Source organism: Pseudophryne corroboree, chromosome 12 (assembly GCF_028390025.1).
Source record: "Pseudophryne corroboree isolate aPseCor3 chromosome 12, aPseCor3.hap2, whole genome shotgun sequence".
Lineage (NCBI taxonomy): Eukaryota > Metazoa > Chordata > Amphibia > Anura > Myobatrachidae > Pseudophryne > Pseudophryne corroboree.
The window spans coordinates 94596435-94617301 of NC_086455.1; the positions used below are offsets into that span (position 1 = coordinate 94596435).

The following is a 20867-nucleotide window of genomic DNA, read 5'->3' on the forward strand; positions in this document are numbered from 1 at the left end:
AGAAGCTGCCAGCTTTGCGGACAAGTAAGCTGCTACCTGGACAAACACAACAAAGAAAAGTTGGGGACCACCTGTGCAACCTGCCTGGGTGGAGAAGCAACCTGGAGGAACCATTCCATCACCAACCCCTGCAGCTTTGACCCCTGTTTTAACCCAAGTTAAGAGGGTGGGGAAAATCTGTTTCTGGCCATGGGCCACTGGTGTGTGATGACCTAGGGCACCTCAGTGTTAGTTGTCTGGTGAAGAAGATGGCATCCTCTCCTGCAGGGGCCCCACTAGCAAAACCCATGTCAGATGTTATGTACACACGAGTGTCCCAGGAGGGCTCCAGCGAGGACCTGCAAGCTGTCCTCAGGAAAACAGGTAACAGTGTGGCTACGTGATACTGGGGCAGATTTGACTTTAGTACATTCCATGTTAGTGAACATGGAGAACTGTATTCCCAGAAAGACAATTGCCATGCGTGGCGTTGGGGTGACCCACTCTGAAGTTGTCATGGGTTGGGTATACCTGGACTGGGGTGTGAGCAGAGGTTTCCAGGAGTTGGGCGTGTTACCCCATCTGCCCACAAATGTGCTGCTTGGTACTGACTGAATGTGTGCCACATATGTAATGTAACAGAACCTGTTGCCTTATTGAATTCTGCCACTGTATTCATCACTGTGGGGGATGATGTGCCTACTTTGGGGAGTGAGCAAGTGCTCACTCCCCACTTGCTCACTTCCCAACGTAGGCACATTATCTCCCACAGTGATGAATGCAGTGGCAGAATTACTGGTTATAGTGGCACAAGACAATACATTATTACCATCTGTCCTGGTGTATTGTCTAAGGGTACCTGTAAAACACCATGAGCTGTATGCATTGATGGGGGGTGCTGCCAGGTTAGGGCCTAAAGATGGGTCTGTGTTTGTAGCTGCTGTGACCACCTGCTCCCAGAGAGCTACAAGCAGAGAGAGATTCACACGCTGTAGCTTCCACCCCTCTGACCCCCTCCCTGCACTGCAGTTCACCCACACCACCCACACACTGAGAGCTCAATAGAGAGTGTAGATTTTAAAACAGCTGATGATCCTGACAGTCCACAAAACACTCACAGACTCCAGGGAGAATGACTGTTTATCCAGGGAGCAAACTGACCCTGATACCAATACAGGGCAGATTACTGAGCGGCAGCTTGTAAATACCCAGAACTTGTTGGGAGGTTCTGCTTAGGGTAGCACATGGAATTCTCCCAGCCAGGCACTTAGGTATTAAAAGCACCAAGGCTGCACAAACCAGAAAGAAGCGCTGGTATGACCAGAATGCCAGGAAGCGCAGATTTGAAGTGGGGAAAAAGGTTCTGTTACTGATTTCAATGAGGCCTAACAAGCTGCAGGCTCATGGGAAGGCCTATTCACGGTGCTCCAATGCATAAATTATGCGAACTATATTATTTCCAGAGAGGAAGGCAGGAAGTAACAGAGTATATCACATTAATATGCTCAAGGCCTACCAGAAAAGGGGCACATATGTGCTAGCAGTTTGCAGCCTCACAGAGCAGTGGCAAACGCAGGATTTTTAGGAAGGGGTTTCCAGATACGTCACAACCCAGTGAGAGAGGCATAGAAAGAGGCAATGGAAGAGTGACAGAGAGGCATGGAGAGAGAGAGAGAGAGAGAGAGAGAGAGAGAGAGAAAGGTATAGGGAGAGTGAGATGGACATGGGGAGAGAGAGGGAGGGAGGGAGGAAGAGAGGTATCAGGAGAGATAGAGATGGGCATAGGGAGAGAGAGGGAGGGAGAGAGGTATCGGGAGAGATAGAGATGGGCATAGGGAGAGAGAGGGAGGGAGAGAGGTATCGGGAGAGATAGAGATGGGCATGGGGAGAGAGAGGGAGGGAGAGAGGTATTGGAAGAGATAGGGATGGGCATGGGGAGAGAGAGATCATCAGCAGAATAAAACGGGCAGAAGAACTTGCACTTACAGTGAGGTGCCTTTAAGAGCAATTACCTGGAGGCTGGAGATCTCTGGGAGAAGGACACGTCATCTCTCCGTCCACGTTCCCTGGGATGTGCGGTAGCTCTGGTGGGCTTTCCGCAGCCCAGCAAGACTTAGGCGGTCGCACTGGGGTTGGAGGGAGGTGGGATAGGCAAAGACGAGGCTGCTGATGCAGGGCTTGGTGAGGTAGGGGAGGAGGCGGCTTGCCTGATGGTACTTTTTTACAGCTAGGTGCTACACACACACATTATATATATATATATATATATATATATTTAAAACATAAGACCACACTAATATATATATATATATATATATATATATATATATATCCAATATTTTATGCTGTTTGCTGGGCACTAGCATCACCTGAGGAAGGGACCTGATGCGTCCCGAAATGCTGCATCGTGTTTTGTATGCCTGTGCCATGTAAGATCCATCCTGCATCCTAGCTGTCTGTGGTTGTGCTCACCCAGACAATGCATTGATGCAGGTTTTTGTCACATTAAACTACAAGCATTTATTCATAAGTCCTGGAGTGCCGTGTCCTGTTCTGAACATTCACTTGTTCCGACTGTAATATATATATATATATATATATATATATATATAGTTCCCAAATGACCGGCACTCCAAACAACTTGTTAATTACCTGGGTGCCCTCCCACGGTCCAGACAGAGCAGAAACAAAGAGCAAGTTCAGGCGGCACTCCACGGATTTACAAAACCAAATAAGACAGCTACACCAGCTTGATTGTCAACGTTTCAGGTGCTATTTAATTACACCTTTCGTCAGGATACCTGACGAAAGGTGTAATTAAATAGCACCTGAAACGTTGACAATCAAGCTGGTGTAGCTGTCTTATTTGGTTTTGTAAATCCGTGGAGTGCCGCCTGAACTTGCTCTTTATTTATATATATATATATATATATATATATATATATTTGTGTATATATTTGTGTGTGCATATGTTTTACCCTTGGCCCATGCAGATACACAGCTGCAGCTATCAGGACACCCGGCCCCCTCTCATCACCCTTCACCTCGGCACCCGCCACCTCTCCCCCTTCCTCCGGCATGCAAGACTCACAGAACCTGCTGCCAAAGTCTGCACGCCTCAGCCGGCCAGCTCGGTCTCCCCATTTGGAGCTGCGGCTGCCTGAGAGAGGAGCTGTGCGCTGCAGCTCTTACTACAGTAGATGCAGGACGCCGCAGCTGCCGTGATAAAGGTGCTCAGCTCCTCTGCATATTTAAAAAAAAAAAAGCATCGGTCAGCTACGCCAATGGATCGGCGGGCAGGGGGGGTTTCCAGGTACTCGGAAAACCCCCTGCGTGCGCGTATGCAGAGGAGGACCAGGGACCAGACCATTATTGGATCTGACAACAGCGGCTGCATCAGGTGGTACCCTGACAGATGCCCAGTATGGAGAGGAGTTAACAGAGGTGTAACAAAGTCAGCTCTCTGACACCCTTTATCCCTACCAGGCCTGCTTCACATGGAGGCCAGGGAAAAAGCACCTAGTCACACACAACATAGACACAGGCAACCAAACACCCCTGATACAGCCAGCATACAGAAGTTCATTGGAGGTGTTACAGGCACTGAGGCATGAGGTGGTTGAAATGTTAAGGTTAAGGGTGATACAAAAGTCCTGCAGTTGACTGTGCCCTTAGTGCTGGACCCAAAAAAGTGTTTGGTCACCTGGTTCTGCATTGACCATAGAAGGTTAAAAGAGGCCACATTGTTTGATGCCTACCCCATGCCCAGGATGGATGACCTGTTAAGTCAGCTGGCCTCAGTGCACTATGTCACCATTATGGATCTCAGCCGCGGGTACTTTCAGATCCCTTTTTCACCCGAGGCCTGCGAATGGTCTGCATTTATTACCCTTTTGGCTTGTACGAGTTTCTCGTTTTGCCCTTTGGGATGAAAAATATACTGGTTTCGTTCCAACATCTGGTTAATTACCTCCTCAAGGGCAGGGAGGGGCATGTTGTTGCGTACTTGGATGACATTGCAGGGTTCAGCCAGACCTGGGAGGAACATTTGATCCATTTGGATGATGTGTTAAAGCAGATCACTGGGGCTGGCCTGACCATCAAACCAGAAATGCCAGATGGGCATGCATGAGGTATAGTACCTGGGGTACAGAGTAGGCAGGGGTACCCTCTGTCCTGAGCCAGGGAAGGTGGAAGCTATTGCTACCCTCCCCCAGAACCAAGAAAGTGGTCATGTCTTCTTTGGAAACTTCAGGGTACTAACGCTAGTTTGTATCCCAGTACAGCACAATTGCGAAACCCCTGACAGATCTCACAAACAGAAGCTTCCTGAACTGATACACTTGATGGAAGCTTGTGAACAAGCCATTTGCACATTGAAGACAGCCATGTCTGAAGCACCAGTGCTGCAGGCACCTGATTTTAACTGCAGGTCCGTAGTGCAAACGGATACATCTAACTTTGGGCTGGGGGCTGTGATCAGTCAGGTTGATGACCAAGGGGGAGGACACCCCATTATGTTTTTAAGCCGAAAGCTGCTCCTTCATGAGGTAGCATATGCAACCATTGAAAAAGATTGTCTTGCAATAGTCTCGGCCCTCCAGAAGCTGCAGTCCTATCTGTATGGAAGCAATCTTACCATAATTATGGATCATCACCCATTACGTTGGTTACATAGTGTCTCTGGTGACAACGGCAAACTATTCCGATGGAGATTGATACTGCAACAATATAACTTCACCATACAGCACCGATAGGGCTCACACCATGGAAATTGCTACAGTTTGTATTGACAGTGAGACGACAGCAGCCCATAATGCCCCAGAATTGTACCATTATAGATGCCGCAATTCTAGTGGCTATTGTAGGAGGGTGGTTTGGGGATGCCAAAAGTGGGATTTAGGTTTAAGGGATGCCAAAAGTTCAGGTAGGGAATTGAGTAGGTTACTGGTTGAGGAAGAGTATACCATTTCATCTTGGATCTTATCAATCTTGTAATTGAAGTAGGAAGCAAGATCTTGCGCCTTGATAGTGGCTGGTGCGTTGGATGAAGGAGGGTCAAGAAGTGATTTAAATGTTTTAAAAAGTTGTTTGGGGTTAGAGGCCTGAACAGAGATGAGAGTTTATCCAAATAAATACAAAAGAAGCGGAAAAACAGTAGACTCTTGTTGGGGAGCACTCAGTTTTAGACATACAGAAAATTATTATAGGTATCTGTTAAGATCATAATTCTTATTAATTTAGAGTTAGTAATATGGAGTTCAGATTATATCAATACTTGCGAAATTATAAAAATATATTAGACATGAAAATAGCCTTGGCTATAATAAATAAATAGCCAGATTCCTGGAGTTGTAGTTGATGTATATTCAATAAAGTGGTATCTTTGTGTTACTGAAAAGTTCTTATGACCATCATTTAATCTGCATAGGCCACTTTAAATAAAAGGTTATTGCAGAGGATTGAATCATAGGTCATAAGTCCAATTATCGGTGTCCTGTTTTTGTATACTGCTTACAATTGGCAAGCGAGTAGGCCGTAAATTGCAGTACCTGGGTGTTCCAAGGTGGTCTCCCATCGGAGTACTGGCCCGGCCCTCCACTTCTTGGCTTCCAAGATCAGATGAGATTGGGCATCTCCAGTGGGGTATGACCGCAAATTGCTGTGCCCAGACCTCGCGTCTGAGTAGACAACGGTAATAAGCCTGGATGCTTGTCAAGGAGGAGTAAAAGGAGTGTATACTATTACTCCATGTAAGCAGTACCTGCTAGGACTTATAATTGGTCTGTGCCGTGATCACAGCCCAATAAGTGTTTTCACATGTGTATTAATAATCACAGGTGAAAGTGCAGGGAGTAGTAGTAGATTTCCTTCTTTGAAAATGACACAGTGCAGTAATTATGGTCTCTAAATTCTGACCATAAGTATACCACAAAAATATGATAAATCATATATTTCCATATACCTGGAATTTGAAACAGTCCTTCAGAGATAACAGTTCCTATGCCATAGGATTAGTGCAATGCACCTATGTATGCGTAATCATGGAATAATATGCTACAATATAGCCCATATAATGTTAGGGCTGAAAGTTAATACCACAAATGGAAAATTAATAACCGTAAGCGCCTAGAGTTCAATGCCGTATACCATATAGTCTCTTATTACATGCTAAAAAATAGTAAATCATGTAGGAGCCAAGAGATTCAAAACACAGATTGGTAACCCACAGTATAGTCCATACACCGTTAGGGCATAGGGAGCAATTCATATACATATGCAGGCAAGCAATCAAAGCGGAAAATTAATTACTTTTGGCACCTAAAATTCAATGCCGTACACAATATAGTTCTCATTCTGTGCTAAAAATAGCAATTCATATAAGAGCCAAGAGACTCAAAACATAGCTTGGTAAACCACAGTATAGCCCATATATCATTAGGGCATAAAGAGCAATTCATATATAGGTGAACAATCATAGGCAGAAATTAATCCACCACTCTGTGTAGCTAGAAATAGTTCATTCACCACACACAGTGGTTATAACTGAAATGGATACAATTTCATGTTCAGTATAGTGATACATATATCAATTGAAACAATTGTATTCAGCAATTCAGATGCAGTAAAATAATTCACGGATAACTGTTACTGAAAAAACGTTTGGACTCTCATTCGGTGCTCAAAAATAGCACATCATATGAGGGAACACACAGGGAAGCTCATCTATAGTCGCTCATAACTTACTCCAATAAATATGCAGAGATACAACCAATATTAAGACATGAGCAGAAAAAGTGTATGTGTACAGTTTGGCATGCTCTAAAAGACAAACACATGCAAATGTGACACTCTAGGTTAGAGGATGAGGTATCTATGGTGATTAGTAATATGTTTCTTTTTTGAAAGTGTAGGTATAAATCTATGGATAATCGCTGTCACTTGTGTGTGTCTCGTTATATAAGTGGCTGCTCCAGGGAGAGAGAGACATGCTGTATAAAGTCTACTTCTGAGAGACACACATTGTGTGGAAAAGAGATAGGAATAGTAGTTGACTATTGTGCATACGATAGCAGTTGTCCTGCTAATTGCTCAATGTGGCCAGACTGCGTTGCTGTTCTAGATGGGTTAGCGCTCGTGGTGCATAACAAGTGCACTGGTGTTACCTCTGTGCTGAGAAGTAGAGTGTTCTGGTCGTGATGTCCGGGTTGTATAAGTACAGATGTCCGGAGAGGAGCTCCGTAGCCGTAGAGTATGGAGTAGATCCCGGCGTTCACGTTGCCGTTCCAGGAATCAACGGCTAGGTCCGGTCACGTGTGCGCATCACGTGATCGGATAATCTTTCCTGACGTACGTTTCGCAGTGGTAGCTTGATCACAGGGTGGTGTTTAGAACTGATCCCTGATAGGTTTTTATGCAAGAGATATTTATCTTAATTGATTAATAGATCACAATCAAAGTAGTAGTGAGCCGTGAAGTAAATTCCCCTACCAATAGGATAATTAGTTCAACGTATAACCATTAGATCTAGTAGTTGAATTGTGTTGATTTCAATTATGAATTAATTAGATTAGGAAGCTTAGGATAGTTGTATATGATAACAATATTGTTGAATAAAAATTATTATAAAAATAGAGGAAGGGGGGAGGGGGTTAAAAGTAAATATTAATCCACTATATGAATGGATTGTGGGATATGTAAATATTTTATATTTATTTTTTGTTTTTTATTTTAATTTTTAATTTTTTAAGGGGACATGATATGAAGTATACTAAGGAGCTGTGACACTAACAGTGATAACCATGAATGTTGAATAATGGAGTTGTTAGTTTTCTTATCCTGTGGTTTCTTAAAAATGATGTCATGTCGAATTGTTTCATTGGCAGTTCTTGTGGCTTTTTTAATGGAAGTATTGCTGTTCCCTGTTTCTCGTAATCTCTGAGATAGCTCGCAACTCTGTATCTTAAACTGTCCATCGTCCGAACAGTTTCTATGGAGACGTAAGAATTCCCCTTTCGGTATATTTTCGATTGTTGGGGGAAAGTGGGAGCTTGTTTGGTGCAACAATGTGTTTGTTGCCATGGTTTTCCGATATAGATTGGTGGCAACCATTCCATCCTGGTCTTTATATATCTTCAGGTCTAAGAAGGGCAATTCTGACTGACTGATATTGTGGGTATGGCGAATGTTGAGTTTGTTGTTATTCAGATGCTGGACAAACTCCTTGTTCTTGAACTTGGTTGGTTACCAACGAATTATCAACCAATTAGTTCAAGATCCCAGAATTCCAACTTTTTACATGTTACCAAAGGTACATAAGAACATTCAGACTCCACCTGGAAGACCAATAGTCTCAGGGATAGGAGGACTTATAGAAAGAGCCAGTATCTTTTTGGATTTACACCTGAGACATTTGGTCTTAAGTCTTCCCTCATATGTCCAAGACACAGCAGACATACTCAGGAAATTACAAGATGTGAGACTTGAGGACATCCAATATCTAGTATCATTAGATGTTGAAGCATTATATACATCCATCGGCCACCTGGATGGGATGGCTGCAGTTGAACATTTCTTACGTATGGAAGGATGGGAGGATTTTCATCAATTCTTAATTAAATTATTACATTTTGTAATTCATTTCAATTTCTTTACATTTAACGATAGGTACTACTTGCAAATGAGAGGGACAGCTATGGGGCAGCTTGTGCACCAACATACGTTAACATCTTCCTCGGCTGGTGGGAGAAGGAAATTGTTTTCAAAGATGACAATGGTAGATTCACACCTTGTGTCATCATGTGGGCCAGGTACATAGACGACATCTTTATGATCTGGGAAGGCGAATTGCAGCAATTACATGAGTTTGTCCAGCATCTGAAGAATTGCCCTTTTTAGACCTGAAGATATATAAAGACCAGGGTGGGATGGTTGCCACCAATCTATATCGGAAAACCATGGCAACAAACACATTGTTGCACCAAACAAGCTCCCACTTTCCCCCAACAAACAAAAATATACCGAAAGGGGACTTCTTACGTCTCCGTAGAAACTGTTCGGATGATGGACAGTTTAAGATACAGAGTTGCGAGCTATCTCAGAGATTACGAGAAAGAGGGTACAGCAATACTTCCATTAAAAAAGCCAAAAGAACTGCCAAGGAAACAACTCGACATGACATCATTTTTAAGAAACCACGGGATAAGAAAACTAACAACTCCATCAGATTCGTGGGCAATTTTTGTCAGGAATGGAGGAAAGTTACTAGCTCCATACACAAACACTGGCATATTTTACACACCGATCCCATTCTGTCTGAAAAACTAGGCCCTCAGGTATCAATGAGCTGGCGTCGATCCAGAAACCTCAAAGACTGCTTAGTACAAAGCCATTTCCAAAGACTACCGAAAAAAGAACCAACAGTAACTGGAACTTACCCATGCGGGAAATGTAAAGCCTGCAGACACATGGAAACAGTCAATGAGGTAGAGGACAAGTTTGGACATAAGCACAAGATTGCGGATTATATCAACTGCTCAACAGAAGGGGTAATTTATTGTATTAGATGTACATGCAACAAGAGATACATGGGGATGACAACTAGACCTCTTAAACAACGCATTCTTGAACATGTGGGATCCATATGCAATGCAGTTATGGATAAGGCGAAAATGAAACAACTCACCTCAGTAGCACGGCATTTCTACATTCATCACAACAGCAGATGGGAGGACTTGAGAGCCTTTGGGCTACAAAAAATCAAGCTGGGAATCCGTGGTGGCAACCTAACGGACAGCTTACTGAAGAAGGAATGCGCATGGATCTTCAATTTGGGTACCACCCACCCCCAGGGTATGAACAAGAACATTAACTATGGAGTTTTTTTAAACTAAACTAAAAACCTCCTTTCATCATACTTCCTCAGGATTGCCACTTTATTTTATTATAACAGGGAATAAGATTATTAATCTTATTTCTATTTCCCTTCCAAATTTGTAAAAAAAAATTTAGCTGGTCATATTTCGTTCATCATACCACCAGTATAACGGCACTCATCACAGTTATATGGATTTTTCACAATGGGCTCCTAATTAGGTTTTCAATCGCATGCCCTCTTACTATATCACCATATCACTAGTATTCACTCCCTTTTTTAATTTACATTTATTAACCTTAATCATCCTAACAGTTATCTTCCCTATATGTCCTCTCGCAATATCACTATATTATCACCCTCTTTTTTCCACCCCCCCCCCTTCTAGTATAATTTAACTAATTTCAATTATTCCTGTAGTAATCTCCCTTTCATAGCCCCTCCTTTCCCTTATCCCACCTATGAATAGCCCTCCTTCTCCAATCACCCCACTTATATTATCACCTTTAACAGTCTTATTATAATCTCCCTTTTCCCCTCTTTCTACCCCACTATAGTACAATTCACAATATCTTCTTTAGTAGCACATATTTTCTTTATAAGTGACACATAGCTCATTCTATATTTCCCCCATATTCCTCAATTATCCTGCCTTATGTTATTCAACATTCATGGTTATCACTGTTAGTGTCACAGCTCCTTAGTATACTTCATATCATGTCCGCTTAAAAAATAAAATAAAAAATGAAAAATAAATATAAAATATTTACCATATCACACAATCCATTCATATAGTGGATTAATAGTTACTTTTAACCCCCTCCCCCCTTCCTCTATTTTTATAATAATTTTTATTCAGCAAAATTGTTATCATATACAACTATCCTAAGCTTCCTAATCTAATTAATTCATAATTGAAATCAACACGATTCAACTACTAGATCTAATGGTTATTCATTGAACTAATTATCCTATTGGTAGAGGAATTTACTCCACGGCTCACTACTACTTTGATTGTCATCTATTAATCAATTAAGATAAATATCTCTTGCATAAAAACCTATCAGGGATCAGGTCTAAACACCACCCTGTGATCAAGCTACCACTGCGAAACGTACGTCAGGAAAGATTATCCGATCACGTGATGCGCACGCGTGACTGGACCTAGCCGTTGATTCCTGGATCGGCAACGTGAACGCCGGGATCTACTCCATAGTCTACAGCTCTGGATCTCCTCTCCGGACATATGTACTTATACAACCCGGACATCACGGCCAGAACACTCTATTTCTCAGCACAGAGGTAACACCAGTGCACTTGATAAGCACCATGAGCGCTACCCCATCTGGAAAAGCAGCGCAGTCTGGCCACATTGAGCAATTAGCAGGACAACTGGTATCGTATGCACAATAGTTAACTACTATTCCTATCTCTTTTCCACACAATGTGTGTCTCTCAGAAGTAGACTTTATACAGCATGGCTCTCCCTGGAGCAGCCACTTATATAACGAGACACACACAAGTGACAGCGATTATCCATAGATTTATACCTACACTTTCAAAAAAGAAACATATTACTAATCACCATAGATACCTCATCCTCTAACCTAGAGTGTCACATTTGCATGTGTTTGTCTTTTAGAGCATGCCAAACTGTACACATACACTTTTTCTGCTCATGTATTAATATTGGTTGTATCTCTGCATATTTATTGGAGTAAGTTATGAGCGACTATAGATGAGCTTCCCTGTGTGTTCCATCATATGAAGTGCTATTTTTGAGCACCAAATGAGAGTCCAAAAGTTTTTTCAGTAACAGTTATCTGTGAATTCTTTTACTGCATCTGAATAGCTACATACAATTGTTTCAATTGATATATGTATCACTATACTGAACATGAAATTGTATCCATTTCAGTTATAACCACTGTGTGTGGTGAATGAACTATTTCTAGCTACACAGAGTGGTGGATTAATTTCTGCCTATGATTGTTCACCTATATATGAATTGCTCTTTATGCCCTAATGATATATGGGCTATACTGTGGTTTACCAAGCTATGTTTTGAGTTTCTTGGCTCTTATATGAATTGCTATTTTTAGCACAGAATGAGGAACTATATTGTGTACGGCATAGAATTTTAGGTGCCAAAAGTAATTAATTTTCCGCTTTGATTGCTTGCCTGCATATGTATATGAATTGCTCCCTATGCCCTAACAGTGTATGGGCTATACTGTGGGTTACCAATCTGTGTTTTGAATCTCTTGGCTTCTACAAGATTTACTATTGTTTAGCATGTAATAAGAGACTATATGGTATACGGCATTGAACTCTAGGCGCTTACGGTTATTAATTTTCCGTTTGTGGTATTAACTTTCAGCCCTAACATTATAGGGGCTATATTGTAGCATATTATTCCATGATTATGCATACATAGGTGCATTGCACTAATCCTATGGCATAGGAACTGTTATCTCTGAAGGACTGTTTCAAATTCCAGGTATATGGAAATATATGATTTATCATATTTTTGTGGTATACTTATGGTCAGAATTTAGAGACCATAATTACTACACTGTGTCATTTTCAAAGCAGGAAATCTACTACTACTCCCTGCACTTTCACCTGTGATTATTAATACACATGTGAAAACACTTATTAGGCTGTGATCACGGCACAGACCAATTTTTAAGTCCTAGCAGGTACTGCTTACATGGAGTAATAGTATACACTCCTTTTACTCCTCCTGGATAAACATCCAGGCTTATTACCGTTGTCTACTCAGACGAGAGGTCTGGGCGCAGCAATTTGTGGTCAAACCCCACTGGAGATTCCCAATCTCATCTGATCTTGGAAGCCAAGAAGTGGAGGGCCGGGCCAGTGCTCGGATGGGAGACCACCTTGTAACACCCAGATACTGCAATCTACGACCGCTCATTAGAACTACTCACTTGCCAATTGTAAGCAGAATACAAAAACAGGACACCGATAATTGGACATATGCCCTATGATTCAATCCTCTGCAATAACCTTTCTTTAAAGTGGCCTTTGCAGATTAAATGATGGTCATAAGAACTTTTCAGTAACACAAAGATACCACTTTATTGAATATACCTCAGGAATATACATCAACTACAACTCCAGGAATCTGGCTATTTATTTATTATAGCCAAGGCTATTTTCATGTCTAATATATTTTTTATAATTTTGCAAGTATTGATATAATCTGAACTCCATATTATTAACTCTAAATTAATAAGAATTATGATCTTAACAGATACCTATAATAATTTTCTGTATGTCTGAAACTGAGTGCTCCCCAACAAGAGTCTACTGTTTTTCTGCTTATTTTGTATTTATTTGGATAGACTTTTTTGACTCTGGGGAGCACCACTGAGAGTTAACCTATATACACCATATAGGCGAAGAAAATTCCTAAGGTGTTTGGTTGCCTGACTATGAAGTAATTTAATTAATTATTGTCAGTTGTTTTCAGACTATTATAATTATTGATTTATTATATTTTCTTTAATCTGTGCGGTTCCCCCGACAATCAATTTTCAACCAGAGATGAGAGTTTGGAAATATTCGAGGGAATTACGGTAAGAGTGATAGACAGTCTTATATGTGAGGAAGTCACTTGGAATACAAGATTTACGCCACTGGCATTCAACTTTATGTGACAGTTTTTGTAGGTGTCTTGTTACTTTAGAATGCCATGGTTGACATCTAGGCCTACATGGAGTGTGATGGGTAGCTGTAGCCACTTCATCAAGGGCTATCTCTAGAGTCTGGTTCAGGTGTGCTACAGCCATCTCAGGAGAAGTGAATGCAGAAATAGTTGGAAGCAGTTGTTGGAGTGAGGTGGAAAGTTGTTGAAAATTTATTGCATTACTATTTCTGTGGGTTTGAGGAGGATTGGACGACTTCAGTGACACTGAGTTTGAAGTAATGGAGGAGAGCATGCAGGTAATAATATTGTAATCTGAGAAAGTGAAATGAGTGTTTGTGAATTCAGAAACTGAGCTAAATCTGGTGAATTATAGATCAAGAAGTGGCCCTCCTGAAGAGTAGAGTAGTCAGTCCATTGGGAGAGGCCAAGAGAGGAGGTTAGAGAGAGTAGTTTGTAGGCATGAGCAGCAGATTTTGGACTATTAATAGCAATACAGGTTGAGTATCCCATATCCAAATATTCCGAAATACGGAATATTCCGAAATACTGACTTTTTTTAGTGAGAGTAAGATAGTGAAATCTTTGTTTTTTGATGGCTCAATGTACACAAACTTTGTTTAATACACAAAGATATAAAAAATATTGTATTAAATGACCTTCAGGCTGTGTGTATAAGGTGTATATGAAACATAAATGAATTGTGTGAATATACACACACTTTGTTTAATGCACAAAGTTTCAAAAACTATTGGCTAAAATGACCTTCAGGCTGTGTGTATAAAGTGTATATGTAACATAAATGCATTCTGTGCTTAGATTTAGGTCCCAACACCATGATATCTCATTATGGTATGCAATTATTCCAAAATACGGAAAAATCCGATATCCAAAATACCTCTGGTCCCAAGCATTTTGGATAAGAGATACTCAACCTGTATTGAAATCTCCCATGATGATGGCGGAGACGTCAGAGGATAATAAGTGAGGGAGCCAGGCAAAAAAATCTTCTAGAAATTGTTTGGGTTGCCCAGGTGGGTGAAAGATAGCTGCAACATGCAGAGTGAAAGGAGTGTAAATTCTGACTGAATGTACTTCAGATTATGTAAATGTGAGTGATGGAACCTGTTGTAGAACTGTGTATGCAAAATATTGGGATAGTAATAATCCAACCCCACCACCTTTACTATTTCCACGCCTGGAGGTGTGTGTGAAGTGGAGAACACTGTGCGACAGTGTTGCAGGGCAAGCCGTGTATGATTGTGTTATCCATGTTTCTGTAATAGCCAACATGCTGTAGTTGTTAGATATGATAAGGTTATGAACAGATTAAGTGTTGCAATCAGAGCGTGCATTCCATAAACCACATTTTAGTGATTTGGAGGGTGATGGGAGACATGTGATGTTTGAGGTTAGCTGTATTTCTATATTGCTGTGAATCAGGTTAATGTGAGTGGGGAAAGTGTTTGGGGCCTGGATTAGGTAAAATGTCACCAGCTAATAGAAGTAAAAGTGTGTTTAAAACTGTTTTAAATGTCTGCGCCGTGGTCCCGGACCTCTCCAGTGACTGCGGCAGTGAGTGAGCCCCCCAGGTGCGCTGGTCTGTGTGTTGACTGAGTCTGCTGTTACTACTTCCTCAGGCAGGGAATTCCAAACATGTATTGTCCTTACTGTGAAAAAAACTTTTTCGCAACATTGTGTAGAATCTCTTCTAACCGAAACGAGTGCCCACGTGTCCTCTGAGCTCATCTTATCAAAATCAGGTCCCGCACAAGCTCTGTGTATTATCCCCTTATATATTTGTAGATGTTGATCATGTCCCTTCTTAGTCTCCTCTTTTCCAGTGTAAACATGCCTAGCCTTGCAAGCCTTTCCTCGTATTTTAGTCGCCCGCCTCTGAACTTTCAATGCTCCAGGATATCCTTTTTGTAGAATGGTGCCCAGAATTGTACACAGTATTCTAGATGTGGCCTCACTAGTAATTTATATAATGGTAGTATAACACTCTCGTCCCTTGCATCAATTCCCCGTTTTATGCATGCTAATATCTTATTTGCCTTCTTTGCTGCAATCCTACTTTGGGTACTGCTACTTAGTTTGCTATCTATGTGAACACGCCTATACTTTCCTTAAGTCTTTTTCCAGTACAGAATCCCTTAATATTACCTCATTTAGTATATAGGTGTTGTTTTTGTTCTTGCTACCACAATGCATTACCTTACACTTGTCGGTTTTGAATCTCATTCTCCGTTTAGCTGCCCAGGCGTCTAGTTTCACTAAGTCGTTCTGAAGAGACTCGGCATCCCCCTCTGTATTTATACCCTTACACAATGTTGTATTGTCTGCAAAGATTGACACCATGCTTTCAAGACCTACTGTTAAGTCATTAATGAAAATGTTAAACAATAGTGGTCCAAGTGCAGACCCTTGTAGCACACCACTTAGCACTTCAGTCCAATTTGAAAATGATCCATTAACCACAACACGCTGCTCACTATTATCTAACCAATTTCTGACCCAAGTGCATATTGTGCTCCCTATTTCTTGTAGCTTACAGATAAGTCGCATGTGTGGTACTGTGTCAAATGCTCTGGAAAAGTCTAAAAAGATTATATCCACCTCCTTACCCTGATCAAGGATCCGCACTTACTGTTTCGTAAAAGCCAAGTAAGTTGGTTTGACATGATCTATCCTTAACAAATCCATGTTGGTTCCTTTTAATGACCTTATTGGCATCAAGGAACTTCTTAATACTATCCCTTAGAAATCCTTCCAATACTTTCCCCATTCTAGATGTAAGACTAACTGGTCTATAATTACTCGGTTCACCTTTACTTCTCTTTTTGAATATTGGCACCACCTCCACTATACACTAGTCCTTGGGAACCATGCCTGATATAACTGAATGTTTGAAAATCAAAAATAGTGGTCTTGCTAGTTCAGAATGAAGCTCCATAAGAACCCTTGGGTGAATTCCATCGGGACCAGGTCACTTATTAATCTTTAAATTTTTTATTCGGTCAGACTACCTCCTCACTTAAATAAGTATTTAGCAGTGGGACATTGTTTTTGTTGAGATTGTGTGTTAGACCCTGTATTTGGTCATCTCTGGTAAATACCGTTGAAAAAAACTCATTTAGTTTGTTCGCTATGTCATTATCATTTTTGGTCAATACTCCCAACTTGTCTTTTAAAGGACCTATACTTTCCTTCTTTAATCTCTTGTTGTTGATGTATTTAAAAAAAAAATTGTGATTTGCTTTGCGTTCCTTTGCTACTAGTTTTTCACTTTAAACTTTTTCCGCTCTAATTTCTTTTTTGCATATGTTGTTGCAATCCATATAATGCTGAAATGACTCCACATTCCCTTCAGATTTGTATTTTTTTAATGCTCGACTTTTTTTGCCCATTAGTTCCTTTATCTTTTTGTTAAGCCACATTGGTTTGGAATTTTTAATACTTTTTTGCTGCTTGTGGGAATAAATTTGTGAGTATTTTTAACTAGCAGTGATTTTAATACATCTCATTTCTCCATAGTGTTTTTTCCTTGAAACAGAATCTCCCATTCAATGTCCTTTAAAGCTTCCCTCATCATGGCAAAGTTGGCTTTGCTAAAGTTTCAAGTCCTAGATGAGCCATTATGGGACTGCTTATGAAAACTTATATTGAATGTGACCATATTGTGGTCACTGTTTCCTATGGGCTCCCCTACTATAATATTTGATATCAATTTCCCATGGTTTGTTAATACCAGGTCTAGGATTGCATTGTACCTAGTTGGTTCCTTGATTAATTGAACTAAGTAGTTATTATTTAGTGTGTTTAAAAACATATTGCCCCTAGCAGTACCACATGAATCAATTTTCCAGTTTATCTCTGGATAGTTAAAATCTCCCATCACTACTATGTCTCCTAATCCTGCTGTTCTTTCAATTTGTTGCACTAACAACTCCTCATCAGACACATTAATACTAGGCGGCCTGTAGCATAACGCCAATACTAACTTTTTTATTCCTTTACCCCCGCATGTTATTTCTACCCATAAAGTCTCAACTAAATTTACAGTTCCCTCTTGAATATCTTCCCATATATCAGGTTTTAAAAATGGCTTTGCATAAAGACATACCCTTCCACCCCGTTTATTTAGTCTGTCTCTCCTGAACAGTGTATTACCCTCTAGATTGACTGTTCAGTTGCGAGATTCATTCCACCAGGTTTCAGTAATGCCTATAATATCATACTGTTTGCTTGCTGCAAGGATTTCTAATTCCCCCTTTTTACCTGTGAGGCTTCTGGCGTTTACATACATACAATTTAGATAAGTATTTCCCCTTGTGCTAGGGACATCATTCTCTTCATGCAGCAACGATGACCCATAATCGTCGTTAGTGTTATGCTAAAACCTGTTTTAATACCCATGTTAGTACCCTTGCCGGATGCTCTTTACCTCCCCCTACTCCACTCCCATTTTGTTCCCTAACGCCATCCCTGCTATTCTCACTGGATGACCCGTAATTTCTTGCTTAAACCTTCCCTTAGGTACCTAGTTTAAAATTAGAGATGTGCAGCTGGCATTTTTCGTGTTTTGTGTTTTGGTTTTGGATTCGGGTCCGCGGGCGTGTTTTGGATTCAGACGCATTTTGGCAAAACCACCCTTTCGGGTTTTGGATTTGGATGTGTTTTGGATTCGGGAGATTTAAAAAAAAACCTCAAAAACAGCTAAAATCATAGAATTTGGGGGTAATTTTGATCCTATAGTATTATTAACCTCAATAACAATAATTTCCACTCATTTTCAGTCTATTCTGAACACCTCACATTATTATTTTTAGTCCTAAAATTTACACTGAGGTCAATGGATGACTAAGCTAAGCGACCCAAGTGGGTGGCACAAACACCTGGCCTATCTAGGAGTGGCACTGCAATGTCAAAAAATAGTCCTCAAACAGCACATGATGCAAATAATAATTAAAAAACGAGGTGCAAGATGGAATTGTCCTTGGGCCCTCCCACCCTTATGTTGTATAAACAGGACATGCACACTTTAACAAACCAATCATTTCAGCAACAGGGTCTGCCACACGACTGTGGCTGAAATGATTGGTTTGTTTGGGCCCCCACAAATAAATAAGAAATTAATCACCCCACCAAAAAAGAAGCAATTCATCTCTCCTTGCATAAACTGGCTCTACAGAGGCAGGATGTCGTCCTCATCCTCACCCTCACCCTCAGATTCTTCACTCCTTTCAGGGTGTAGATCCTCCTCCTCCTCATCATCACAGATTATCAATTCGTCCCCACTGGAATCCATCATCACAGGTCCCTGTGTACTTTCTGGAGGCAATTGCTGGTAAATGTCTCCACGGAGGAATTTATAATTCATTTTGATGAACATCATCTTCTCCACATTTACTGGAAGTAACCTCCTACGCCGATCGCTGACAAGGTGACTGGCTGCACTAAACACTCTTTCGGAGTACACACTGGAGGGTGGGCAACTAAGGTAAAATAAAGCCAGTTTGTGCAAGGGCCTCCAAATTGCCTCTTTTTCCTGCCAGTATACATACGGACTGTCTGTCATGCCTACAGTGAAGCTGTCACCCATATAATCCTCCACCATTCGTTCAATGGCGACAAAATCATATGAAGTGACAGTAGACGACATGTCAGTAATCGTTGGCAGGTCCTTCAGTCCGGACCAGATGTCAGCACTTGCTCCTGACTGCCCTGCATCACCGCCAGTGGGAGGGTTTGGAAATTTTATCCTTTTCCTGGCAGCTCCAGTTGCGGTAGAAAATGAAGGAGGAGCTGTTGATGGGTCACATTCCGCTTGACGTGACAATTGTCTCACCAGCAGGTCTTTGAACATCTGTAGACTTGTGTCTGCTGGAAAGAGAGATACAACGTAACCTAGTATCGAGCACGATGGCTGAAATGTAGTGCTCTCATTTCAACAGATTGACCACCCGTGAATTCTGGTTAAGCGAATGAAGGGCTCCATCCACAAGTCCCACATGCCAAGCAGAATCGCTCGATCTTAGCTCCTCCTTCAATCTCTCCAGCTGCTTCTGCAAAAGCCTAATGAGGGGAATGACCTGACTTAGGTTGGCAGTGTCTGAACTGATTTCACGTGTGGCAAGGTCAGAGGGTTGGAGAACCTTCTGTAACAGGTTGTCAGCGGTGTGCCTCTTACGGAAAGCGGTGATACAAAGCGTAGCCTGCCTAGGAATGAGTTGGCGTTTGCGAGATGCTGCTACTGGTGCTGCCGCTGTTGTTGCTGCGGGAGGCAATACATCTACCCAGTTGGATGTCACAGTCATATAGTCCTTAGTCAGCCCTGCTCCACTTGTCCACATGTCTGTGGTTAAGTGAACAGTGGGTGAAATTTTTTAGGACACTGAGGACACTTTTTCTGACATCCCTGTACATTCTCGGTATTGCCTGCCTAGAGAAGTGGAACCTAGATGGGATGAGGTACCGGGGACACACTACCTCAAGAAATTCTCTAAGTCCCTGTGAACTAACGGTGGATATCGGATGCACGTCTAACACCAACATAGCTGTCAAGGCCTGAGTTATCCGCTTTGCAACAGGATGACTGCTGTGATATTTCATCTACCTCGCAAAGGACTGTTGGACTGTCAATTGCTTAATGAAAGTAGTACAAGTGGTCTTCCGACTTCCCCTCTGGGATGACGATCGACTCCCAGCAGCAACAACAGCAGAGCCAGCAGCAACAGCAGCAGTAGGCGTTCCACTCAAGGATCCATCGGAGGAATCCCAGTTAGGAGAGGACTCGTTAGTCTTGCAAGTGACATGGCCTGCAGGACTATTGGCGTTCCTGTCTGAGGAAATTGACATTGAGGGAGTTGGTGGTGTGGTTTGCAGGAGCTTAGGTACAGGAGGAAGAAGGGATTTAGTTGTCAGTGGACTGCTTCCGCTGTTACCCAAAGTTTTTGAACTTGTCAATGACTTCTGATGAATGTGCTCCAGGTGACATATAAGGGAGGATGTTCCTAGTTGGTTAACATCATTACCCCTACTTATTACAGCTTGACAAAGGCAACATACGGCTTGACACCTGTTGTCCGCATTTCTGTTGAAATAATTCCACACCGAAGAGGTGATTTTTTTGGTATTTTGACCAGTGATAAAGCTCAATATTTATCGTATATACAACCCTTTATGAGGTCTAAGAACACTGTACGCTGTTTACTTAAGAAGTACCGTAAGGGTACGCAAGTTGCGTAACGATCGCTCAGCCGTAGGCGAGACGCTCAAGCGTCACGTTCGCTCACGGCCCAGAGATCACAGGCAAGCACTCTGTTGGCTATGACTAACGTA

The 20867-nt window shown here is 41.6% G+C and overlaps 1 pseudogene; it reads right to left on the reverse strand.

The window, feature by feature from the left end:
* Nucleotides 1-5519: 5519 nt before the first annotated feature.
* LOC134981574 (5S ribosomal RNA) lies at nucleotides 5520-5639 on the reverse strand (annotated as a pseudogene).
* Nucleotides 5640-20867: the final 15228 nt, after the last annotated feature.